The sequence below is a fragment of the Oncorhynchus mykiss genome, chromosome 9 (assembly GCF_057628025.1).
Source record: "Oncorhynchus mykiss isolate SJ-2025 chromosome 9, ASM5762802v1, whole genome shotgun sequence".
NCBI classification, from domain to species: Eukaryota; Metazoa; Chordata; class Actinopteri; order Salmoniformes; family Salmonidae; genus Oncorhynchus; species Oncorhynchus mykiss.
This window is the reverse complement of record NC_143030.1, coordinates 56,518,706-56,546,689: the sequence shown is the minus strand read 5'-3', so window position 1 is coordinate 56,546,689 and position 27,984 is coordinate 56,518,706. Positions and strand designations below refer to the sequence as shown.

General features: G+C 40.2%; 1 protein-coding gene across 7 annotated transcripts in view; it reads left to right on the top strand.

Moving 5' to 3' along the window:
- The window catches only part of casz1 (castor zinc finger 1), a 260,657-nt gene that overhangs the window by 117,439 nt on the left and 115,234 nt on the right, over positions 1-27,984 (top strand). For 4 of the 7 annotated variants that reach the window (XM_090184582.1, XM_090184572.1, XM_090184576.1 and 1 more), the window contains exon 4: positions 22,926-22,978. The exons of the other annotated variants lie outside the window; for them this stretch is intronic. The gene's annotated coding sequence lies outside the window, so the exon portion shown is untranslated. The remainder of the gene's footprint in view (positions 1-22,925; positions 22,979-27,984) is intronic. 7 annotated transcript variants of the gene reach the window in all.

The following is a 27,984-nucleotide window of genomic DNA, read 5'->3' as shown; positions in this document are numbered from 1 at the left end:
CGACCTCAACTCAATTGAGATGGTTGGGGATGAGTTGGATCGCCGAGTGAAGGAAAAGCAGCCAACAAGTGCTCAGCATATGTGGGAACTCCTTCGAGACTGTTGGAAAAGCATTCCAGGTGAAGCTGGTTGAGAGAATGCCAAGCGTTTGCAAAGCTGTCATCATGGCAAAGGGTGGCTTTGAAGAATCTCAAATGTAAAATATATTTTGATTTGTTTCACACTTTTTTGGTTACTACATGATTCCATATGTGTTATTAGTTTTGATGTCTTCACTATTATACAGTGTAGAAAATAGTGAAAATAAAGAAAAACCCTTGAATGAGTAGGTGTCTCCAAACTTTTGACTGGTACTGTATATATCGCACCAATGAGAATGGTTTGTCACTTACAAAGCAGCGCTAAAAGCTAGAAATATTTCACAGGAGAATTAATAGCATTATGGAGGGTGTCAGTGGATGATTTCTTTTTTCCCACCCCAACTGCCAGTCAGCATCTTTTTTTTTAATGTTGTTGTTAAAAAATATTTAATCTAAAGAGGCTGATTGTTGTTTTTACGGGCCCAGAAGTGTTTCTCTATTGGGATGTACTAAATCATCGTAGCCTCACTTCTCTTTGGCCTCTCAATGATCTTATATGGAAAAATGGTGGAGAGTTGCTCAGAGGAGTTTGTACACCAATTTATGGGATCTGTTATCAGGACAAAAGCAACAACAGGTGTCACTATCCATTGAATATTCTGTTCTTGATGGAGGGCCCAATCAGAATTGGTAATGCCAATCACTTTTCACTGTAGATATACTTATCACAGTACTCAGTCTAGCTAGCTGTTTCTAAAAGTTATTTTCACCGGAGGGATTTGATTTATATAGTGTCCAGGCTAGCAGTTTTTGATTGATATAGTGATTATTATAGGCTTACAAGTGTAATGTTCTTCTGCTTAAAATTTCCAAAAGCTCAACTATTGTATTTTAGTTTATTCCTTATATTAATCAAAAGTATAAACGCATTAAAAAAGTAGTACGTTATATTATCTTTTATGGCACTCATGCTCAACTATTCTTGTCTGTTCAAGCTACGTGTCAATCACACATTTACATTACTTGAAATGCAAGCCATATACCGTGTATAGTGCCTTGGGCATTAAAGCTTGAGGATGATGCAAACAGCAGAGTACATTGCTCCATCCATTAAAGGATTTTAATAGTGGAGTTACATTAGTGATTTTATTTTTACAGTAATAAATACATCATTGATTGAAGCATTTTCCTTGTAGGAGATGAATTGCATTAGTCTAGCAATGCAAGGAGCTGAGATATTGGACGGATGAACGAAAGCCATAAAATCTATTTTAACATGGCATACAATATGGGTATATGGGCATTCATTTCTAAAGGCCCTATTGGTAAAACTTGAGATTGAGTGTTTAAGAAAATTAGCATCAGCAGTAAGGAGTTTACTCATTATGTGCATATACTCCAATATACTCCAAATCACAATTTACTCTTGCACATTTTATTGCATCACAGTTTTTCTCAGTTGATGCAGAAAATGTAATCAACACCTGGTAATAGCTGTATCTAGTGGCTTGAGTCAATTGGAAATTCATGTACAGTACACATGGTGTGTTCGTAAAGTACAAGCATAAAGGACATTCTCAATCTTATATCCACGAATATATTCATGACACTTATTGATACAATAGATATGTGGGTAATGTTTAGAGTTTACTAGACAACCATGTGAATACAGATCACCAAGATTGAATTAACGCACAGTAAGAAGATTCAAAAGTCTTAGGTACATTTTGTATCATTTTTCCCCCCACCACCTCAGAGCAGTAGGAATTAGACAACGATTAGAGAGGGAGGGAGGTGGGTTGTTTATTCCTAAACTCTTGTCATAAAAAGAAAATACTTTGTACTGTGCCAGGCACTTTGAAATATATACTACCCCTTTGTAAATAAATCCACACAGTGCAAGTGAGAATTTTCTCTGGAATTTGGTAGTTAGGAGATTCAGAGTGAATGATGATATGTGACAATCAGTCACAGCAATTAGTGTTACTGTTAAGAAGCTTTTTTGTTTTCTCTCACCCATTCAGAATGTCACAAATAAATCCTCACTTGCATTTGCATATTAATTGGATCTGAGACGTCAAGCATCTTTCATTAAGCAAAATGATCTGCATATTTGGAGACATGAAATAGTTTATTTTGACGTGGGAAAAGAAGTCATTGACAATTGACCGCACATAGGATGTAAACTTTGGCTGGATGTCGCCTGGTGTATTAACCCTTTAGCCCCTGGCAGTAGTGGAAACATAAAGCAACAACGGGCTGATTGAACAATATCATTTAGCATTACACACTTTAACATGGCTAAGCCAAAGACAACACAATATCTAAGTGCCCTATAGTGTTGTTATCATTGTATCATTTTAAACGTTCTCACGGTTTGCATGAATTCCCTTTGTAACTATAGGTATCATATTTTAATAATCTTGGATTATTAATTGACAGGTCAGCTAGAGTCTTGCTTAATTTTGGATATAGTTTTCAGGCCTGGATTATTTTAAGTTATTTGACTAAATTAAATGTGATCACAATTTATTAGATTTATTCCAGATTAATTGCTAAATTAATCAAAGAATGTCTGGCTATTAGGTTAATGCATAGCTAACCCAGCTACCTAGTACCTAGCTAGTAGTCGTAGCTAGAAGTAACTAACTAGTAGTAGCTAGCTAGTTAATGATTAGCTAGCTAACTGTCAGCTAGTAACAATGTCTGGGAACACATACATTTTTTTGGTCCCACGCTATGCTATATAGAGGGTTGAAAAAGGAACAGGCACATTTGGCAAAGTGCCAGATAACACCTTTTTATCTTGTATGAATTTGCTTCTAAATGATTTGTGAAGCATCTTTGAAGGTTTTCTGAAGCCTTTAGTTGTTTGTTTATTGGGACCATTTCTTCTTATTACGTGTTCCGAGAACTTGTTTATTCATTAATTCAAGCGATGATCGAGTGTAACATTTATTATTATTATTATTATTATTATTATTATTATCTACTTTTAAAACACAAGAGCCACCCACATTCTTTGAAACCTCTGACATAATGTGTGAGTGTAAGTTTATGAGTCTGCAAGTGATTATATTCTCTCTTAAAGTGTACCCTGTACTTGAAAAGTAAATATAATCCCGGGATAGTTTGAAATGCCAAACAAAGTGGACGAGAGGGGAATATGTTGTTTGTCTGAAATCTTTGTGTGTCAGACACAACCGTGCTTTGTTTGCTGTGACTGTTGCCCATTCTAAAGGGAAATTCACATTGGTTGGTTCGATACGATTAAGGCACAGAGGCTGGTAATGGAAAGGCTGTGTATCGTGGGGTCTACATGGTTAGGGGCTAGACTTGTGAATAATTTGATTAGGTTGCAGGGGAATATATCTGGAGGATTATGTTAATGGCGTTGCCCCCATGCAGAATTCTTTTGAACTCTTCAGAACTCACATCTGCTGGGGTCGACAGCTAGACAGGACGGCTGCCTTCTTGTAGCCTGGTTCCTTTGCGTTCGAGGAAAGTGTTTAAAGGTCATTCCCAATACAAAGACTAGCTCTCTATTCTAAAGAACTTCCAATTTATTTTTTGTTGATGCCCATGCAATTATCATTTTATTTTAATCAACAATAGCTTAGCTTAGTAGAATGATTACCGTATCCTAATTAGCTGGTCTGTGACACTAATAACCTCTTCCTATCATACACATTGAAATAGGTGTTGCCTGTACACTGTATTTTACGGTATATTTCACTCTCCCTCTCAGCCCTCTTGATTATGAGATTTTTCCCCAAGCCTTATTGGGTATATTTCTGGGTGTGGATATGTTTGTGTTCAGTACTATGGCAACCAAAGTCAAGGTGACCAAGACCATGTTGAACACATTAGATTACCAGAACACAGAGGCAGGAGACAATGCAGTCAGCACAAAATACAATTTATCTGCTGCCTGATTGTGGGGCTTTCGGAGACCATCCCCTGACTGGTTGTGGATTTATTGGCTTGGTGAGTCTGACTACCACACTCCCTAACATCCCCCTTAGCTGTGTGCAGGCGGATAGGGTGACAGCATGTTTATAGTGCATTTCTAGACAGGCGAAAAGGCACCTCAAGAAGGGCTGTCAGGTGAATATTGTAATTTACAGAAAGCTGAGGCCCCTATTCACTATGTGTGGTATCTGAAATGTTTGAAAAATATACAGTACCAGTCAAAAGTTTGGACACACCTACTAATTCCAGGGTTTGTCTTTATTTTTTTACTATTTTCTACATTGTAGAATAATAGTGAAGACATCAAAACTATGAAATAACACAATCATGTAGTAAGCAAAAAGTGTTAAACAAATCAAGATATATTTTATATTTGAGATTCTTCAAAGTAGCTACCCTTTTCCTTGATGACAGCTGTGCACACTCTTGGCATTCTCTCAACCAGCTTCATTAGGTAGTCACCTGGAATGCATTTCAATTAACAGGTGTTCCTTGTTAAAAGTTCATTTATGGAATTTCTTTCCTTCTTAATGTGTCTGAGCCAATCAGTTGTTTTGTGACATGGTAGGGGTGGTATACAGAAGATAGTTACTTTAAGGTCAGATAACCCAGAACATTTTAAGAACTTTGAAGGTTTCTTCAAGTGCAGTCGCAAAAACCATCAAGCGCTATGATGAAACTGGCTCTCATGAGGACCGCTGCTGGAAAGGAAGACCCAGAGTTCCTCTGCTGCAGAGGATACGTTTATTAGAGTTAACTGCACCTCAGAAATTGCAGCCCAAATAAATGCATCACAGAGTTCAAGTAACAGACACATCTCAACATATTCAGAGGAGACTGCGTAAATCAGGCCTTCATGGTCGAATTGCTTCATAGAAACCACTACTAAAGGACACCAATAAGAAGAGACTCACTTGGGCCAAGAATACGAGCAATGGACATTAGACAGGTGGAAATCTGTCCTTTGGTCTGATGAGTACAAATTTGAGATTTTTGGTTCTAACAACCGTGCCTTTGTGAGACGCAGAGTAGGTGAACGGATGATCTCCGCATGTCTGGTTCCCACCGTGAAACATGGAGGTGGCGGTATGATGGTGTGGGGTTGCTTTGCTGGTGACAATGTCGGTGATTTATTTAGCATTCAAGGCATACTTCACCAACATGGCTACCACAGCATTCTGCAGCAATACGCCATCCCATCTGGTTTGCGCTTAGTGGGACTATCATTTGTTTTTCAACAGGACAATGACCCAACACACCTCCAGGCTATGTAAGGAATATTTGACGAAGAAGGAGAGTGATGGGTTGCTGCATCAGATGACCTGGCCTCCACAATCATCAGACCTCAACCCAATTGAGATGGTTTGGGATGAGTTGGACCGCAGAGTGAAGGAAAAGCAGCCAACAAGTGCTCAGCATATGTGGGAATTCTGTTGGAAAAACATTCCAGGTGATGCTGTTTGAGAGAATGCCAAGAGTTTGCAAAGCTTCTCAAGGCAGCAGGTGGCTACTTTGAAGAATTTCAAATATAAATTACATTGTGATTTGTTTAACACTATTTTGGTTACTACATGATTCCATATGTGTTATTTCATAGTTTTGATGTCTTCACTATTATTCTACAATGTAGAAAATAGTAAACATATAGAAAACCCTTGAATGAGTTGGTGTGTCCAAACTTTTGACTGGTACTGTATGTGGTGTACATGTGACAGCTAATCTGGCAGACACAAATTAACCTTAAGAACAAGACATTGGATGGGCTGTCTTGAGACTTCACTTTAAAACTATTTATTGTCACTATTGTCATAATTGTGTGAGAGGATTATTGAATTTCAAATGTGGGTTGATCTCGCTAAGTATTTGAACTTTTCAATATATTTTAAACTTAGTCAAAGGTGTACCATTTTCATACCATTACAACACCGCAACAAATGAGGTATAGGTGTTAAACGTTAACCCCGCTTTATGATGTGTTGACTCCACAGTAACAAACAAAAAAGCAGAAGTATTTGCATAGTTTGCATATTTGTTTCTTTTTCAATGGCAACTGTGTTGGGAGCACTCTGGACCTATTTGATCAATTTCCAAAACAGCTGAATGCTCTAATTTTAGCAGCTGGTTTGAAATCTGGCATCACCTTAACAGCACATGTTAAATAACACTCATAATGTATGCTCCCCCTGTGCTGGCCCTCAGAGATGAAGTATTGTGGGGAGGACTGTCTTCCAGAAACTGAAGCAGCTACACCAACACTGTAAAAAGAATCACATTGGCAGGCTGTGTATTTGCGGGATTCAGTCCTGCAAAACAAAACAGGGGGAAAAAATGAGAACGTTTTACAGTACAGTGTGCTACATCATGTTTTGTTGAATCCATCTGTCTCTGTCTATATCTCTATTGGTTTCTCTACCTATATCTCTGTCTACCTCTCCCTCTCTTTCTTTCTCTAGCTTTATCTCTCTCTCTCTCTCTCTCTCTCTCTCTCTCCCTCACCCTCTCTGCTTCGATTTATATGTGAGATATGGCAACGTGACAACAGTGTCTCCTCTGGCTTAAACCTGCTCTCCCACCTTCCTCTTTAAGCTCTGAGAACTACTATAGCATTCAAGCTAAAAAAAAGCCAAGCTTCCTACTTTCCATGTCCTTGTTCTTTTCCAGGAATTCCCGAGAAGCAAACATGTATTTGTCCAACAGGAAGGATGACACAAAGGCGTACTGTAATTAAGTTCAAAAGATCTCTAATCTTCCCAGTTTTCACTTGTAAAACTAAAGCAATCAGTTGAGGAATCTAGAAGCAACCTCTTTTGTGGTTCTCTTGTGCTATTGAAATAGTCTGGATTGCCCTGGCTTGTGACCACTTGCTGAAGGGGTTGGGAGTGATTTAGAGGGGACAGCTGGATAACAGAGATTTTATTTATCTATTCTGAGCCCTTTCTTTTTTGCATGCAGATATCAGCTTGCAGTTGCTGTTTTCGCGTCTTTCTGGCATATTTGGGCAGATTGTGTGAAACTTGTGTGACTAAAGGGAGCAACAGCTGAGGGAAGATGTGTGTGTGTGAAGAAAGGAACAAAATGGAAAACTCCAGAAATCTTAACCAGAGGGCAAGTTGGACCTCTGGAGTTTCTGACTTCCTCCTTAAAATGTCAATGAGAAAAAGAGAAAATAGAGTGGAATATCTTAGAAGCAAGGGCAGTGCTTGAAGTGGAATGAATAAGGTGCCGGTAAGCCTCACTGAGCAAGGGCCAGGGACTGGTTGTTTTGTGTAGTTGCTTTCACCTCAGATTTGACAAAAACAAACATCCATCATAAACCTGTGATAGATAAACATGAAAGCCATGTTGGATATGATACTTTTGTTGTGTTATATAGCGTATAGAGCTTTGTTTTCTTTAATAATGTTAAAAAAAGGCTTTATTGGCAGTTGCGTAACACAAAATAATTGTTTCTGCTTCAGCCCAGGTTGTTTGGGATAGTTCCCCTGTGCTTTGCATCTACTTCTCAGGCATGTGAATATTTGGCTGTGTTGTGCTGCCTGCTATGTGTGCGAGGGGAGATAGAGCGGCATTATTACCCAGGAGAGGTCATAGGTCAAGCATTAAGCATACTGCCTGCTTAGAGCTTGGCATCAGAGATTTCACTCTATTGGCCCAGGAAATACTCCTGTGTCTTGTCTAAATAATCAAGGAGTCCTTTGGTGGAGAACTTTCCAAAACTGATAAATTAACACAAGAAACTAAGATTAAAGGGGAGTATGGTTGTAAGGAGCCCAGAGTGTCAAATTGAAGATTTTTCCCTCTTAATCACAGTGACTGCTCATTGTATTTTCTACCTAACTATTCACTTGACTGGTTTTTGCTTTGGGACAGAAATGCCCTGTTGTTGGTCACATACTGTTACCTTTAGTCTCATTTATGAAGCGTTTCATAACCATGTTTTTTGACCTTCTACATAGGAACAGTTTGTATTAACCTCATTCCTCCGAAAAATTGGGAAAACAATGGAACAGGCAGGAGCAGGAAGTCAGATCACACAGTATCAAAACGAGATTAGAAACTGAAGAAAAGGCTAAAAACAACACTGAAGGCAAGAAAACAAAAGTACTGGCACTGAAAATGAGAAACGGCGTTTCACTGAATGTAAGGACCCGCAAGTTATCAATGGTATGTATCAACAACAAAAAATCCTACTTTGTCTTGATTAAATGCACTAGACTGGACATGATCCAATAGCCTTAACCTTTTTGTTGTATATTACACAACTCTTGCTTTGTACTGCAAACCTACTCCACTGACATTTTCCATTAAATTTTGCCAAAAGTACACAGTAATGGCATGTACATATAATCAATTGCAGCCCCTTTTGACCTGCTGTGGCTTTTGAACAAATATGCCACACTCAGAGCCCCCCACCTCGCCTACTATTGGAATCTATGGAGAGGGACAAGGTTAGAGAGTGAATATTATCACACATACTCAAAATAACCCAGAATGCAGCCAGTGCCATATTAGGTAATGAATCTGCAATGGAAAAGCAAGTGAACGATACATTTATTGACAGGCCAGTGTTACAGTGGCTCTGAAGGACACCATAACCTACTGACTGACTGACGACACATACTGTGTCATGTAACTTTTAAACATATATCCTGCTGAGTTAGACGATATATGTTGTTTGGAAGGAGGGATTTAAAACACTTTTACTCAGAGTTTGATTGTATTAGTTAAGGTCAAATTACATGAGCTTGACTACTTATAAGAGAAACATAGAAAGGCTTCTTCGGTCATTGCCTGCGGCTTATCTAAACGCATCACCTGCTTCCGTAACTGAATAACATACCATGATATTGATAGCGAAGCACAGTGGAGTATTTAACACGAGTCTTTTCCCCCAATCCTTTGCCTCTATGTTATGTGTTAAAATCGTTTGGTGTGTAAAGTTGCATCCAACTATGGACACATTTTCAGTACATTTTCAGTCATTTAATAGATATGAACCATTATTCAGACATAGGCTACTTCTCTTAAGCCAAATCATTTGTTTTAATGAAGTTGTATTATTCCAAGTTGAACGAGTTACAAGCAAGTTAAAAGTTATATGAACGTCAGAACCAAACAAACGACCGGTGGGAGTCAGTTGACCATTATCACTCCTTCACTTCAACAACAGAAAATAGCGGTCTGTTCTGTAACACATCTCACTTGTGTTTCATTCTATTTTGGGCCCAATTCTCCTTCTTTGAACAGAGGGCAAAAGGCAGTGCGGGGGTTCAGCAGGGAGTGTGTGTGTGGGCTCAGGAGCGCTCCGGTTTAGGAAAAGTGACACTTTGCCTGGAAATACTCTCCAGAGCAGTTAGATAAGGAATTTAGTGGCTTTATCACAAATGCCACTGTTTAATTTAAAAGGGTGAGGCACTTAGGATCTGGCACCGGCCTTTCGGTCTAGTGATAAATTTGCAAGAAAGTGGAAATGATTGGAGCCCAGGGAGAAGCAGATTAGCAGGATACAAATATAGAAGTGACATTGTAGTGGGTATTAGTCAGGTGCTCCTCGGAACAAGTGGCTGCTTTCTGATAGGCCTGAGAGTGGGGCCTGCCCGTGGCTCTCGGCAGCTGGATTGATTGCGGGGCTAGATTGATTGGAGCAGTGAGGCATGGGCCGTTTGTGTTTCCCATAACTACACCCCACCACCAGCCCCTCTGCCTCTCTCTTTTTTTCTCTCTCGCTCTCTCCATAAGGCACATCTCTGCCTCTCTTTCTCTCCTCACCTCTTTCTCTCTCACTCCATTGACCCTCCCCCTCCCTCTCTTGTTCTCTTCCTCCCTCTCTTTTCATTCACTCCTTCCCTCTCTCTCTCCCTCCCTCCCTTTCTTTTCATATACTCGCTCTCTCTCTTTTTTTTCAACAATTGGTGTGGTGTTCGTTTTGGCACTTTGGTGTAGTTTCCAGAAGTCCTGAACTGCAGTCCCTTGCCACTCTTTCTGTCAATGCTAGACCTGCTGTCTCTTTAGCCTCTATTGACTCCTTTTAACCTCATCCTATCTTCCACACATTTAAGCAGCTGTTTACCTTCCCTCACTCAGTTGCTCCACTCCTTCATGGAAAATGATCAAGCTCCTATTATTTAGTAGCAAGGTAGATTTGACTACATATAGGCTATGTACACAAATAATTATTAAGATGTTTGGCTTGGTCTCTCAAGAACATATGCCAACAAATTGGATTACAAGTCCGACGCTAAGAACAGTTCATGTCATTAAAAACAAATCATTTTCTCAGTTACCCTTCAGGAAATTAAAGACAAAGAATAATCATATATTTTTAAATGTTTTGTCTTATTTTTCTTTGAATTTCCCAACACTGGTCTCTAGTTAGAGTGAGAGAGAGAGAGAGAGAGAGATTCATCCACTGGCCTGAACTCCGTTGTTTCAGAGGGGGCCTCACAGAGGAGAATCAGTGACCCTACATGGGCGCCTTTCCTGCATAGACCAGCATGTCTAAAGGGAAACTGATAGGCTAGTGAAATATCTCCCACTTACAGAAAAGGGGGAGAGAGACTGGGAAGGGCAGACAGGACAGAACAGATATGGATTGGGTCACAAGGCTGCACAAGGTCTACCTAAGGAAATTAATATTCAAAGTACATTTGGTGTCACTTGAGTGGAAGGGCACGACCTAAACAGCTACCCCAAACCATTCCCAGTGTTGGTCAGGCATACATACTGTAAGCACTACATGGATATTTGTAAATGTGTACATATATCGACATATGTTGTGGTCAGTGACTGCTATTTATAAACATTTGGATATCATAGTACAGTACAATCTGGAAAGAGGGTTATACCTAACCTAGAAACTTGAAGGGTTCTTCCTAGAACCCTCTGTAAAATAAAAGGTTCTACATAGAACCCTATGTAAAAGGTTCTACCCAGAACCTTTTCTACAAGGTTCTTTCTATATAGAACTATTCGTGGAGTGTTCATCATGAGAGCATTCTGAATAGCCCAAAAAAGGACTTCTCGGTTCTTTACAAATGATTATTATTAACCAAGTTGTGGAATGGGGATGTATAAGGTGTTATGCACAGCAGTTATTATGTAAAGTATGTTAGGTATTAGGAACAGTTAAAGGAATAGTTCACTCAAAATCTATATTTTTGTATTTTGTTCATTAGTCCACTGTTAATACAATCCCCCAAAAGTGTTCATGTCAGCAGTCAAGTTTTCAAGAGCACTTTTAGCACAGGGCAAAAACTGATGCGTTTTGCACAAAAATCTCACAAATAATCAATGAACTGTTCGTGTCTGTTCGTGTTGCACATCCAAAAGAAGTTTAAGAATCCGTTTCTCCCATGTCAATAGAGTTATTTCACCTGGACGTCCCTTCTCTCTGTATCAAATGGTGGACATGCGGTGGGAGTCGAGATGCACTAAACATGCCCAGGGGGCTGCAGGGAAGCCGCTGTCTCGTTTTCTGGGGCAAACAAACACATACAGGGAGCAGACATGGCTGTCACTTCTCACATAGCTCCCTCTATCACCCCAGGGCAGGGGGGCAGGGGCAACCTCTGTAGTGTAATGATGCCACCTCCATACACACACACACACTCACATGTTTGCACACGCACACGCGCACACACACAATCTTCATGCTGTACTTATCAGACACGTGCTTGCCGACCGTAGAAGTGCACTAAATCAAGATACTAAATCATATATACAAAATCTGATTTGTATATACTTTCTTTTCAAACTGGCCATGTGACCATCCCAGGATAAAAAGCAGATTTAAGACCATGGCCTCTTGCTCCATTTTTTACTTAACAGATTGATCAGTGATTGACTGTGCTGGCGCCTAGCAGTAGTTTAACTTTACATGGCGAGGATGAGGTTTAGCAGTTTTCAATAGTATTTCAAGATAGCCTTACTGCTGCTGTTTTTGGCAGACTAACAGCTGCCAGCAGCATTAGTGTAGCAGCAGACACTTCTGAATGTTCCCCAGACCAGGCCTCATGTGTCACATGGACCCATTCCAGCCTCCCCGAATGCCAGTTCACATTCAACAAGACTGGTTGAAAACAGTACATCTGCATCTCTGAGTCCATCACAAATGGCACCCTATTCCCTTTATAGTGCACTACTTTTGACCAGGACCCATAGGGCCATAAGCGTTTGTCTCTTTTAGACTTGGAGGCGTTCAAGACTATCCAGTGAATGCAACCTTTTGCACATTTTTAAAGCCCCTGTTTCTCTTTATTTCGTCCCCTCACTCTGCCGTATTATATTGACAGGTCACAGATAAGAAGTGTATTTCAATTACCGTAGAGCTTTTTTAAATTCTAGAACACTGTAGACCAAAGGGAACGAGGTATTTAACCCCACTCGCTCCTGCTTTGACAACATTGCTTTGAATTCATTCGGATGTAAAATTAATTCTTGCAAATGTTCTCATTGGGACTTTCTGTTCATATTTGCATTGCTCGACATTCAAAATTGGAGAAAGATACAAATGATTGGGCTTGGCTCAGTAAATTCATTGTACTGAGAAAAACTGCAAAATGGACGGGGTTCAGTGGTTTTTAGGCCTTTTGAGGGTTTGTGTGTCAGGATTTATGTATTTAATTACACACTCATTCTCCTAATGTAAAAGGAAAAAGGGATAAAACACACACCCAAGCCTGTAAGCCCAGCTGCCCTTGCACTGAAAGTTGGCCACAGTCACAGTTTAGCTCCCCTTGAACTGGGCTAATACTTGTCTATTCTGATTAGGATTAGTATGTGTAGTAGGGACTCAGGGACCCAGGACTGGTAATCTAATAAATCAAGATAAAAAAACTCGGAGATTGGTTTACTGAGGGCTTGGATTTACTATTGGCCATCTCAGAGAGACAGGGATTAACACAGCATTTGGTGCTGCTACACAGGTCCAGGCCTGGACACAGGGAGAGAGACGGACAGACACAGGAGGGAGGGACAGAGAGGAAGGACAGAGAGGAGGGAGAGAGGGAAGACGGGAGGGGGAGAAGGCCTGGCAAGGGCTTTATATTGCCGAATAGACGGGAAGTTTAACTCAGAGTGACAAGGTCAGGTTAGCCCTTGTACAAAAGGCTTTGTTCCATAGGCAGATTAAATGGCTCTTCGACAGTTTTTACACTTTTGGATCTTGTTGAACATGTTGGGAGTTAATCCTGTAGGTGATGGAAGCCCAGTTGTCAGGGCGATGAGTGGAACCAGAGAGGTATAAAGGAGAAAGGTCCACATAGGGCGATATGAACAAGTACTTTACCCTTATTCTCAAATAACAATTGCAATCTGCATGAAAATTACGTTTTGGTTTTATACCACGTTGTGGTCTACATACTGGCTTGTCATGTCTTCCTTTTTGTAGATGGGGAACCGTGGGCCTACCTGCAATTGCATCCCACTCATACTCCATGCACCTTAATGGCTGTTGAACAATCAAGACTTCACTGTAACTGACTGGATATTGTCTTGGTTGGCTAGTGGATTATCATTGATATGTATGAGATTAAAGGGATAGTTCACTTCGTTTTAGCTTTTGAAAGCACTGATAATTGATACAATCTGTTTCCACTAGGATCACAACATTCCAGACATTGAAAAAATACACAACTAATGAACTAAAAACGGTTTGGATGAAACAACAACACCCCACAGTGTAAATAAGATGACTAGCTAAGCTAATAACTAGTCTAATTAACTAAGTGATGTATCACGTTAAAGCTGGTCTGTAAATTGTTCAAAAACGGGTAGCAACAGTTGTTAGCTGTGAAAAAGTGGAGGAATCGTATAAATGTAAGAACTAATATTAATAGTTCTGCCTTCATGCCAGGCTGAGAAATATGATCTATTTGTTTAAGTGGAGGCAATTTCTGTGAAGCTCGTCCTCTGGCAAGTGATTTTCTGTGAAACCCTGAACTAAAATAGTTTCCTTACCTGATATTTGAGCAACCTCTGTTAATAACTCGCTAATAACTCGCTAAGGTTAACGTTTCACATTCATCAAATGCGGAAGAAAGGCTTATCTGTTTGCCTGACTTGTTAGCGAATATCAAACACAGTGAAGTCTCTTAAGATTCCACCAATAGAGGTAGAGAAACTTCAGTAAGACATCCCAGCTTGTCCAAAATAAGCCTTTTTTCTCTTTCTGAGGGAACTGTTAGCAATATCACTGGGCAATTAACAAGGAAACGAGAGAGAAATGGAGAAGCCAATTACTTCTACGAGTTAGCTAAAGGCCATTTTAAACTGTGTGCCCATGACATAATAATGTTTATGGTAAATATTATAGTCGGAGACGGCGAGTGCTTGGCGTGAGAGGGAGGGAAAAAAAGGCATCAATCTCGGATCGAGAATAATTTATTAAGATCTGAGATGCGGCAATTACGTGGAAAGGACCAAAAAGAAAAAAAAAAGAGCCAACTATCCAGGAACCGCATACATGATTGCAATCTTGATTAAATCCCCCTGGATCTAATGAGTTGATTTTCTGCTGTTAATATTGCATTGGCTTATGATGGATTCGTTAAGATAATGGAACGAAGCTAAAATATAAATGACTCCCTGTCAAGGAGCAGATTTTCGTCATTTTCCGTCTGACACCTCCGCCGTGGGGATTTGGCGGGGCCTTTTTGTGTTTAGAACCATCAGGATCTAGAATACTAATTTTTCATGTGCAGACGACTCTAACAAAGCTTCCTGCTTCACCCTCTGTTCTCTCTAAATACCTCCTCTCAAGGTAGGAAGAAAGGGAAAACAGGATCCAACTTGCCTCTTACCAGCGCTATATCCTCTGTGTTCACCAATGATACTGTATCTCACACAAAATCAGAACCATACACCAAAATATTTAATATTATCCTTTTTTGCATCTGTTTTCCAACTACAGTGCCTTCAGAAAGTATTCATACCCCTTGAATTATTCCACATTTGGTTTGTTACAGCCTGAATTCAAAATGGATTCAATTGATTTTACAGACATACCCAAGACGACTGACTCAAAGCTGTAATCGCCGCCAAAGGTGTGTATACAAAGAATTTACTCAGGGGTGTGAATACTTATGTCAATGAGATATTTCTGTATAACATTTTCTATCAATTAGCTAAAATGTCAAAAAACACGTTTTCACTTTGTCATTATGGGGTATTGTGTGTAGATAAGTGGGGGGGGGGGGGGGGGGGGGGTCAAGGGGTGTGAATACTTTCTGAAGTCACTGTATTATATGACACACAGAATACAAAGATCCATTCTTTAGAAAAATGCAATGAATCTGGCAAAACATGTAAGAAATGAAGTTTTTGTATTGACCTGTGTTTTTGAGATTAATTAATAATGTGGCCTCTCCTTTGGTGCTTGCCAGACCAGCTGAGCCAGTCGCGCTCTCAGTTTAAATGGTCTGTCACTTAGGTCAACGAGAGGAGTGAAATGTTCAGTGCATAGCATATTGATCCCATATTACACATGAGTAACAACAGAACATGGATAATTTTGCGCTCAAGAGTGGAGGAAAGCTTATGCAAAAAGCATTAATAATCACCGAGGGGGGATACTAGACTGTGAATAAGTAGATATTACATACCATCATTTGTCGTGGCTGGGTGAGAATCATACACCAAAAAGAAGTCAGTGTTACACTTGACTTGGTTGTGATATGTAGCATTCATTAAACCTTTATATGCATGACATACATAGTCATAATGCCCTGCATATGTTTATATGCTATGCCCTACATATGTTTATGCAGCATTGACATAAAACATTATAACACCCACTCCATAAGAACTGTTATAAAGCACACTTCATAAGAAAAATATATGTTATAACAGAGACATGGACATATAGGTTTTCAGCAGAGACAAAGTAGTGTTATGGAGTGTGTGTTATGTTTCATGTCAATGCATTGGTACAGAGTATATAAACATATGTAGGGAATTATGACTCTTTATGTCATGCATATAAAGACTTTTTGAACGCTACATATCACCGCTCTAAGTAAAGTGTTACCAGAGTCAATGTTGTTAGGTTTACCTTGCTAGCAAGATCTACATTTCTGGGGACGTTTTTATATCAGACAATATACCACTGATATGACACAAAACTACTTGTTTACTGTTCTAATTAGGTTGGTAACCAGGTTATAATAGCAATAATGCACCTCAAGGGTTTGTGGTATATGGTCAATATACCACGTCTAAGAGCTGTTCTTAGACACAACGCAATGCGGAGTGCCTGGATACAGCCCATAGCCATGGTATATTGACCATATACCACAAAAGCTTGAGGTGCTTTATTGCTATTATAACCTGGTTACCAACCTAATTAGAACAGTAAACAAGTAGTTTTGCGTCATACCAGTGGTATATTGTCTGATATAAAAACGTCTTTCAGCCAATCAGCATCCAGGAGCCAAACTACCCGGTTTATAATAGCAAATGTATCTTTCAGTGTGGATTCATGTTCTATAACGTTGTACAACAAGTGTGTTGGATGAGTATCACAAAGGCCATATGGCCTAAAAGCATGATCATTCCAAAAAGAAAATACTGTGCGGTTATAAATGTTGTTCAATTCAACCTACCAACCACATCACTGGCTTTTTTAAAATCATCATCTTAATCACTATTGTTGTCAAGTTTCATGCTTGGCCTGACCCTTCTTTTGTGGCTATTATAATATTGTTCTCCTTTTTCCGTGCAATATTACCAGGGAAACCGTCTGATTGGGCCTTTCTTCTGCGTGTCACTTTTTTTGTCCTTTAACATGGTTTTCCTAAAAAGTTTTTTTTTAATCAATCAATTTGGAGGCAGAAAATAGGCTTTGTCACGGCCAGGCCCAGGGTCGTGTGATGCTTGCTTTGGCCAGTGACAGGTCCTCAAAAGGGATAAAAATGAATATTTTGGGGGGGAAACTGGGGTTTCCATGGCGCCGGCACTTGTTGCACATTGCTCACCATTCCACAGTCCTGCATGGTTTCAAAGGGAGGGACAACAAAAATTAGTCGAGGAGCGGACGGCTGGGTATGGCTCAACTGTAGATGTGGCTGCCCCTGAGCCCCCGCTCGCTCCTCTCCTAGGAGAATAGGAGGGAGAAGTGACAGCCCAAAAAAGGGGGCCTACTAGGTGTTGTCGAATATGCATGAGCAGTGTCAATAAGTAAATGTTCAATTTCTCATTGTGCCACGGCCATTCAAAAAGTCACTTGGGAAGGACCACGTAGCATTACACAGAGCAGGAGAAACTGAGGAGAGGGTCATTTGTTGAGAAGGTTATTCTTGTAGTATGCAGCTTCTGGTTTGTGTAATTAGCGATTGCTTGTGTTTGGGCTGGGGTCATGTAAACTGTACGTTTCTAAGTTTATGTGTGAGAAATGGAACCAGGAAACAAAGACAATAGTTTGGCAATCATTACAACAAAGAGGATTGTTATCTTAAGTGGTTCAGCTCAGTGGAATGACTGTGTGTTCCTGATTTTTATGTTCGATTTGTAAACCCACACACACTCAGGTACAATATATAAGCTTGACTTGTTCACAGACTTAATGTTTTAAAATAAATATATTTTCAATATTTTATGGAGATTTGGTTTGCATTAGGTGTGTTCATGACATTAACATAACATGCACTCTGGGTGTGTGTGCACTGGTATACTTCACTCTCGAATTCATTGGAGCTATTTTTGTACAAAGTAATCTTATAGCAAGAATGTTGTTGACCGTGATTACCGCTCGCTCCTCCTTCGGTTCCTCTTACAATTATGTATTCTTCTGTGTTTGGGAAATGGCTTCATGAGGTCAAGGTTTTTGCGTGTCAGGACTCCTTTAAACAATTTGCTATAATTTCCATAACATCACCACCACCCACAATAACAAACAAGGTTATACGCTTTGTAATCGAAATAGCATTCGTTCCCATGTCATGGTGAAAGACCAGACCTGTACACATTTAGATAAATGTAGTAAGATAGTAAAATGCTGTTAAAGTTCTTTTACTCACTAATCAATATATTCTCCTTTGCTCAACCAATTCAATAAGCGAAAGGTTGCATCTGCATGTTATTTTATACTGTCAGCTGTTATGATGCTGAGTGTCCTTTCAAAAGAAAGGCCTAGCTATCATTTGAAAACCTATTTTTTTTGTCTCGGAGATTCTCCACAGTATGCTGTCAGTCTGTCGGAAAGGTTTAGAGAGAGCCAGGATATGCTCCTTGATGGGATTTTATCATGCTAGGCATGCCCTGTTTCCTGATGAATATATTAAAATTATTACTGTGCAAACAGAGTTTCTAATTACTGACCTGCTTGCCATTGTACTGTGCCTTCTTTATGGTCCCCCCCTCTTCCATGCCTTGTTTATTTATCTGCACCAGTGAATACAGAATAGTCTGTGCAATGTAATTTCCATCCACATGAAAATGCTTTTGAAAATGCCAATCTCGCCTATTATACAGTGTAATTACTCGTCTGCTTTTCACATCTTCAGCCAGTAGGGAGATTGTTGGAGAGGGAGAAACAACATCTTGGTGGGGCTTCACTTCTGCTGCTTTCATAGAAGAATGTACTGTTGTTTTTTTTGAGGCCAAGGACAATGTTTGTCAAATGTAATTAACGTGCTATTGATAGTGTAATTTAGTGTAGTGCCTACTGGTTACAATACTGTCTGTGGAGCACAGTGTTGTTTGAGGAATACCTTCAAGTCATAAAAATATATCATTTTTGTTAACTCAGCGACAGTAGATACAGTATATATACAAACGTATGTGGACAACCCTTCAAATGAGCGGATTTGGTTATTTCAGCCACACCTGTTGCTGACGGATCATCATCTGTCCTCGGTTGCAACACTCACTACCAAGTTTCAAACTGCCTCTGGAAGCAACGTCAGCACAATAACTGTTAGTCTGGAGCTTTATAAAATAGGTTTCCATGGCCGAGCAGCCGCACACAAGCCTAAGATCACCATGGGCAATGCCAAGCGTCGGCTGGAGTGGTGTAAAGCTCACCGCCATTGGACACTGGAAATGCGTTCTCTGGAGTGATGAATCACGTTTCACAATCTGGCAGTCCGACGGCCGAATCTGGGTTTGGCGGATGCCAGGAGAACGCTACCAGCCCCAATGCATAGTGCCAACTGTAAAGTTAGGTGGAGGAATAATAATGGTCTGGGGCTGTTTGTCATGGTTCGGGCTAGGTCCCTTAGTTCCAGTGAAGGGAAATCTTAGCGCTAAAGCATACAATGACATTCTAGACGATTCTGTGCTTCCAACTTTGTGGCAACAGTTTGGGGAAGGTCCTTTCCTGTTTCAACATGACAATGCCCCCGTGCACAAAGCGAGGTCCATACAGAAATGGTTTGTCGAGATCAATGTGGAAGAACTTGACTGGCCTGCACAGTGCCCTGACCTCAACCCCATCAAACACCTTTGGGATGAATTGGAATGCCGACTGCGAGCCAGGTCTAATCGCCCAACATCAGTGCCCGACCTCACAAATGCTCTTGTGGCTGAATGGAAGCAAGTCCCCGCAGAAATCTTCCAATGCCTACTGGAAAGCCTTCCCAGAAGAGTGGAGGCTGTTATAGCAGCAAAGGGGGGACCAACTCCATATTATTGCCCATGATTTTGAAATGAGGGTTCAACAAGTAGGTGTCCACATCCTTTTTGTCATGTAGTGTATAGTGTATGACTAATATGTGGTGTTGGGACAACCTTGTCACATTCCTGTGTTTTAGACGTCTTCTGTACCTTGCGTTTGGTGTGGTTCAGCAGGTTTTTCTACTTACAACGCCAAAAACTTATGTTTCAAGTTCTGTTTCATTGTTACTGCCATTCTGACATCTCACGCTAGTTTTCACTCTGTTAGCCTGTATCTTATACTGTAGGGCTATGTGTGGTATAAAGGTGTCACCTATTTACCGGGCGCATTCTGTCCGTGACCCCGCCGTGGAAAAGGGCAACCCTGTTGTTTACTCGTCTGTCTGAGATGTTGCACAGGGGTTTGATCAGGGGAGTTGATAGGAGCTGCAATTTAAAAAGAGGACACTGCAGCCCTGAACAAAAACAATTAAAGGAAAATGAAAGACGTCCCCCAAGGGTTGAAAATAGAAAATTAGCAACATGCATGCTGGAATCCACAGCCCCCCCTTGCCCACCCCTCCCTTTCCAAACTTACTGGGCCTGCATTGTTATGTATGATCAGATCTGCCAGTTCCTCCTCTAAGCTCCTTGTCACATTTTGACTTAATGAAGTGCAACTTAGAAGGGAATTGGGTTCATCATGCTAGTCGCACGATGCTCCCTTGTTGTAGCAAACAGGAGCGGCATGGGACTGAAGCGCTACAGTGCGAGTCGTTATCATTCTGGTCAGTCTGTTTAACACAAAATTAAACAAAGAACTAATTAGTGCCTTATGAATTAATAACTGCACTGTTGCCGAGTAGAAGTTAGGTTGCTGAGGGGAGATAGAAAATAAGTAGGAAGATCAGGTTAGAATTATTATTGCGTTTTGGCCTCACTTGTGCTCTCAAGGTTAGGAAACTTTGTTGAGAAGTTGCAGTGACTCAACTGGTTCTGCCTAAGTAAGTTTCTGTCTTTGTCAATGGCTGGGTACTATACAGTTCAGTGGGCTTTGAATGTCATTCATGAAGTATAGCCAACTGTATGCTTAAATACACATATTCATGTTTTTTTATATTTTTTGTTTTAGGCGTTATATGGCTGGGTCATAATCCTTGTTTTACGTTTATAGCAGGATTTTCCAGAAACCTCTGGATTTTCTAGAAATTCGCACCCTTCAAACCCCTGCTCAAAGTGTCTCTTCTGTATAACGTTATGACCTTACCATGTCTCACATCTACAATGTTGCACCATGTCATTTGAAATGTTTTGCACCTGTATCATATGACTGTTGCCATAAGGGAAAGAGATCACGTTTGACCTAATTTCACATTCTCCATGAATGTGTTGAGCAGGCCTTGGCTAACTAGACCTTCAATGTTATTGGCAAATAAATTCACACCCTTCAATCTGATTGTGGGATTACAGATTCTAAGTAAATTATCATTGGCAAGCTGTGCTGAAATATTCACAAAACTGGTTAACCGGATATCGCACCTGCTCCCCACTGTTGATTTGAAGATGGGACTCTGTCATTCCTCCATCCCCCTCCCTCTTTTTATCTCTACATTCTGACTCAGTGTAAATGGCCATTCAGCTGAAGTACACCTTCCTTGGTAACACTTTAAATGAAGGGTACCGACATAAGGACTTCATAACACATTCATAATGCATACATACTTCGTTCAAAAGAAAAGCGATGATTAAAATATTCAGTTGTCCACAGTCATTTTAACATGCTTATGTACTGCTTAAGAATGCTGTATGCATGGGTTATGACTGAGCTATGAAGTCCTTATGTAGGTACCCTTCAATTAGTCTTAAACATTTTTTTAATTTGCCCATCAGAGATGTGCAGAGAATGGACCTTCAAATATATGTATTTCTTTATATGTACAGTACCAGTCAAAAGTTTGGAAACACCTACTCATCCAAGGGGTTTTCTTTATTGTTACTATTGTTATATTGTAGAATAATAGTGAAGACATCAAAACTATGAAATAACACATATGGAATCATGTAGCAACCAAAAAAAAAAAAAAGTGTTAAACAAATCAACATTGATTTTATATTTGAGATTCTTCGAAGTAGCCACCCTTTGCCTTGATGACAGCTTTGCACAATCTTGGCATTCTCTCAACCAGCTTCATTAGGTAGTCACCTGGAATGCATTTCAATTAGCAGGTGTTCCTTGTTAAAAGTTCATTTGTGGAATTTCTTTCCTTCTTAATGTGTTTGAGCCAATCAGTTATGTTGTGACATGGTGGTATACAGAAGATAGCCCTATTTGGTAAAAGCCCAAGTCCATATTATGGCAAGAACAGCTCAAATAAGCAAAGAGGTCAGGTCAGACAATCCGGAAAATATCAAGAACTTTCTTCAAGTGCAGTCGCAAAAGCGCTATGATGAAACTCACTCTCATGAGGACTTTAGACTGGTGGAAATCTGTCCAAATGTGAGATTTTTGGTTTCGACCGCTGTGTCTTTGTGAGACGCAGAGTAGGTGAAAGGATGATCTCCGCATGTGTGGTTCCCACCGTGAAGCATGGAGGAGGAGGTGTGATGGTGTGGGGGTGCTTTGCTGGTGACACTGTCAGTGATTTATTTATAATTCAAGGCACACTTAACCAGCATGGTTACCTCAGCATTCTGCAGCAATACATCCTCCCATCTGGTTTGCGCTTAGTGGGACTGTTTTTCAACAGGACAATGACCCAACACAACTCCAGGCTGTGTAAGGGCTATTTGACCAAGATGGAGAGTGATGGAGTGTTGCATTAGATGACCTGGCCTCCACAATCACCCGACCTCAACCCAATTGAGATGGTTTGGGATGAGTTGGACTGTGGAGTGAAGGAGAAGCAGCCAACAAGTGCTCAGCATATGTGGGAACTCCTTCAAGACTGTTGGAAAAGTATTCCAGGTGATGCTGGTTGAGAGAGTGTGCAAAGCTGTCATCAGGGCAAAGGGTGGCTACTTTGAAGGATCTCAAATATAAAATATATTTAGATTTGTTTAACACATTTTTGTTTACTACATGATTCCATATGTGTCATTTCATAAATTTGATGTTTTCACTATTATTCTACAATGTAGAAAAGAGTAAAAAATAAAGAGAAACCCTTGAATGAGTAGGTGTGACCAAACTTTTGACTGATACTGTATATGTAGATACTGTAATAGATGATTGTTGGGCTTTAATGTTACCCCATCACACACACACCTCTCTCCCCTCTTTCTTAGATGAAGTAAGTCTATATGGAGTGACTTGGTCCCATGCTGGAAGAGAAAACGAGGTAGGACAAATATACCGCATGACTGATTACTGCCACCACATTCTCCCCTGTTCATATCTACAACAATATCAAGCATCTTCATTAATCACCATGGATCAATGTGTCTGGGGTTGTAAAAATTGACAAATTACTTATTAGAATCCCACCGTTTTATTTTCCAGCTGATTAACTCACAGTGATGTCGTACACTGTACATATGCCCTGATGTATCGGTTTTTCGAGGAGGCATTCACAGCATGAAATGGCTGGGGCTATGATCATATATGCAGTCAGTGTTCTTCTGCTCTTGGTACCATGTAATATGGTGCAGACAGAGCTATTACCTGTGAGTGTACCTTTATATGACCCTTTCCAGGTAGTGCTAGAGCTGGAAACATAGTGGTATAAGGACACTCCACCCATAAATGTTTGACTTAAAAGAAATACATAAGGCTCCATACAGTAAAATATACATTAGTGATCATCTCTTAGTGATAGGGCTTTATCAAGTCAAGAGAACGACACATACTTGAAGCCCTGTCATAAGAGGATACATAACATCTGCATAGTAATGACATAACAGATGCCATACGCGGTTGTGTCCTCTTATGAAAACGGACTTATGTTATGACACATGTTATGTTATGGCATTTCTATGACACAAGCCATTGTTTAGGTTCATTAATTGTCATTGCTATAAGTTGACATAAGATGCAAAGACTCTTTAGGATAGAAGGTCATTACTAAGAGATTGTTATGTGAGCTTCATTATGAATGTTCATGAAACGACATTTACATAACAAACATTCAACGTATGCAGTATGTCACTTGTCACTTGCAAGGTTGGTTGTCATAATGACAATAGTTATCGTTTGCCTGGTTTTGGGCGTTTTAGGGGTAAATTGTAACTAAGCATGCTAAAATATTACATGCAGGTTACCTACTTAAGGACTTCATAAGACATTCATATCCCATACCTACAGCATTCATAGCAGTACATAAGCATTTCGTACAACTTATCACAGCAACTGCAAGTTGATGTTGTCGTTAGTTTTTGCGGTTGTTGAATATACTGCTTATGAATGTGATATGTGCAGGTTATGAATGTTTTATGTAGCCCTTATGTCAAGTGTTACCCCATAATCTCCCAGACATAATTTTCTAATGGTTCCATTGAATGTCATTCACTAATTACTAGTAATTACTCCAACCATTAGATGCAGAAGGGTAAATACAGATGACTTTTGCCACCATTAGTAGTCATTATGTTGTTATAAACCTTTGAGTCAATTTACAACCTTTTAACCAAGAAATAAGAGCCACAGTATTAAATAGTTGTCCCTAACTTGTACGCCATTGTCAGAAACTCACAATACTATCTAACCAATAAAAAAACGAGCTTGTACAAGTTGATTGTTCAGAGGACGTTAATGACTTGTGACTTGTAGAAACTGGGTTGCTTTTTTTTCTGAAACAAAACCTTCTGTGCTAATGATGTTAGCTGGTAGAGCACAATGCTGATGTAGGAGTCTGTCATGAGGATGCACACAACAGCCCTTGCCCCTGGCTTCCTAGTCAAGAGGGATCTGTACATTCAGAAGTGACACCGTGGGCTGTCTCATGTCAAAGTGAGGACCCTTAATGTCACCGGGGGGTGGCATGCCTGTGAATTAAGACGGGGCTGCACCACACTTCTTTGTCTTGGTGGCGTCAGTCAAAGAGTGGAGGGAAGAGACACTCTCGGCATCAATCAGGGCCCAAATACGTCTCCAGATTGATGTTACTTTAATTAATCCATATTAATGGATGCACCAACTAGAGGCATTCTAATTGTAACTTCTAGGACTATATAACACCTTCATAACCACTGCGTACACATTCATGAAGTCTTATAGAGCCTTGAAGCATAGCCTACGAGAACCTGTATCTTTCAACTTACAGGATATACTAGGTGTAAAGTGAATGTTAGTAACACAGGTTGAGACTAGGACAAGCCATGGTGTCTTTCAATTTACGGGAATGTTAGTAGTAGGGCTGTCAAACGAGGAAAAAATGTTTACCCAAATTTAAGATGTTTCAAGTAAAAAACACATCACATTGGGTTGTAGGTTTATATATGTGTGTGTGTGTGTGTGTGTGTGTGTATATTTTGATTATAGGGGAAGAAAACACAAAATAAACTATATTCCGAGACGATAACAACAGATCAGCCAGGTCTGAGATCATTTAAAATATAATAGAGCTATTATATCGAGCCTAGGCTACTTATCCATTTTCTTCAACATGAATTAGTCACAAGCTGCAACTAGAATTGGGATCATTTGCATAAATATTTTGACCTGATAACTGCAACAAAAACAGTAGCTAAATGGAATGGATGTCCTCTTCTGATTAAAATCATTGTGGGAAATTAGAGTTTAAACTAGAGGCATTCAACCATGGCATTCTAAACATTCTCGTTTGCTTAGATAACTAGCTAAAGTTAGCATAACTAACTAGCTACTTCTGTGCAAATGAAGTGTTTGCCATTATCTAAAGAAACGCCTGGGAATGTGTTCATGGTTGAACCTTCTGTAAGTTTTCCTTCAAGATTGTTGCTCAAAACTGCGCGCATAGTGGATGTTTTAGCACCACACTGAGACAGACCGCTCTACAGCTGCTGTCTTTCGGGAAGCTTTTTTCTTAATTTCTCTGCCGATTTGGAAAGGTTGATTAGCCTGGGAGACTGTAATATGAAGGGGAGGATGATTTCCTTCTCTCCAATACGCAGGGTGCTTTGGGAGGCCCAGTGAAGCAAGTGTGTGCCAACTACAGCAGCCCTCGCATCCTGACCCGACTCTCCCCTCGCCTTCAACCTGAATAGCTGGAGTATAGTTAGCTTAATTGGGTTTTGATATATTTAATTCAGCTAATCAGAAAGCCCAACTGGCTCCAACATCGGGCCTGCATGCCTTTCCCCCCTTCCACAAAGCTCCCAGAGAACTGGGGTGGAGGAGAAGACTCCCAGACTGGATTCCCCCTCTCTCTTAAACAGTGGGAGGAAAATTAAACTGGCAAATTTGTTTTCATTGGTTCTGGGGCTTCCTTTGGGGAGTCAGAGGCTTTTAATTGTGCTCGCTGTGAAGAATTTTGTAGGGCTGCTTACCAACAACAAAACTGCCGGCTCCCTTTTCTCTCCTCTTTGCCGTTCTTGAACGCTCAGGCTCTCAAAAAGGAGTGTGCGAGTTTGTTAGCGAAAGGGTTGAAGTGCCGAAAATGTGGCTTTCTTTTGCATTGTGCAGGCACAGCTCTCCTTTAAGGTTTATTCCTTTATGTTACATTTCTTAACAAAAGCATAAGGGGTACAGTATTGTGATTTAGAACATTGTAATAGTGTTGGGATTAGTTGTATGGTTAATAACAACATCCCTCTGAAATGGTGGACTTTTTTTTTTGTCTTTTGATACTGGTCATTGAAAGTTATTGTGTATTAGAGTCATGATTCTACAAAAACATCTGTGGCTTATTTGTTTGCCTAGTCATGAACTGGAGTAGCTAAATAAACTCCATCGTCCTGCAGGAGAAGCATACCATTTGTCTCTTAGAGACAGAGAAAAAGTCGATGTAATATCTCAACGATAACAACAACAAAAAGAAGCCGCCGCCCCCTCATTTTCCTATTTTCTCTCGCTCTTCCATTTTTTGGCCTTTTGAATTTTTCCAGTGTGTCAAAACAAGCAAAGGCTACATGGAAACGGCAGCCTTGTGTAAATATTTATGATGTAACATCTCCATGAGAATAGACTTTCCTCCGAATCCATCCATCATTACGGGCACGTCATGAAAGCCCACCTCCCGGTGGCGGCTCAGGGCCTTAGGAAGCCTCAGACAGGAGCGGCGTGTCCCCCTCTCGTTCAAAGTATTTGTTTTTCTTTTGACTGGGGGCCGCCCAGCTGTGAGGGCATTTCATGTGTCGGCCCCTCCGCTTTCATTCAGCCTCGACTTCAAAGCCCATTTTGGCCCATTGTTTCTGTGACGTGGCTGGCGGCCCCGAGAAATGCCCAAACAGAAAAATGTGATGTAGGTCAAATTACAGCAGTTGTGCCTCTGAAAAAGTGAAATATCTTATGGTCCAAATGTAAAGCCCTGGTTACCGCGTAGCCCTGGTTACCGCGTAGCCCTGGCTTTTGTCTTTCGATGTCCACCTCCTCACTTGCACACACCAAGTCTGAATGCTGTAGTTGTTGTTTGTGGAAAAGAGCTGAAAGCATTGTGTAGAATTGACATGTCTATGATAGAACAACACCAACCAGACACAATGCTTTTCCTCCAAATTCACTCTTTCCTTGTAACATTTGGAACGCCGACAGACTTAAGTTGGAAAGGTTGTGCAAATGTAGGAAATTGTCTTCTCCTTTGCCAGTTACTCAAGTAGACTCTGACTGAATTCTAAACGTTGTTGCAACAGGTCAATTAGCAGTGGAAAACCTTTTAAGGGAGGATATTGTTCTTAGTACTGTACTTTGAGGTCTTTTGCTTGTGCAGGTATGATCAAGATTTTGAAATGTTAGTTCTGTCCGGGCCTTTGAGTTGTGTAATTGTATGAAGATATGGCATATGTTGCATATGTTGATATGGCATATGTTGTTAGAAACAAGAGGAAAAAGTATTCTGCGGTCTTTTCTCCCCCAAGCCACAAACTGCTGAGTATGTTTATTTTTATATATATATATATATATATATATATATATATATATATATATATATATATATATGTGTGTGTGTGTGTGTGTGTGGCTATTATCGTGATGTTGTTGTCCTGTTCCGTACTTGATTACCAAGGTTTTAGGCTTTTCGTCTTGCATCTGCAAAAAAATTGGTGTGGCATATGTTAGTGAAGTATTGCCAACCCAGCCTCTAATAATACTAACATTAGCCACAGAGAATGTGATTAATACATCAGCACTCTGACAGACTGAGCCACAGTCTAGAAAAGGTAATATGGATTATTACAACGGTTGCAGAGCTCAACGCCGCCATCCAAGTTT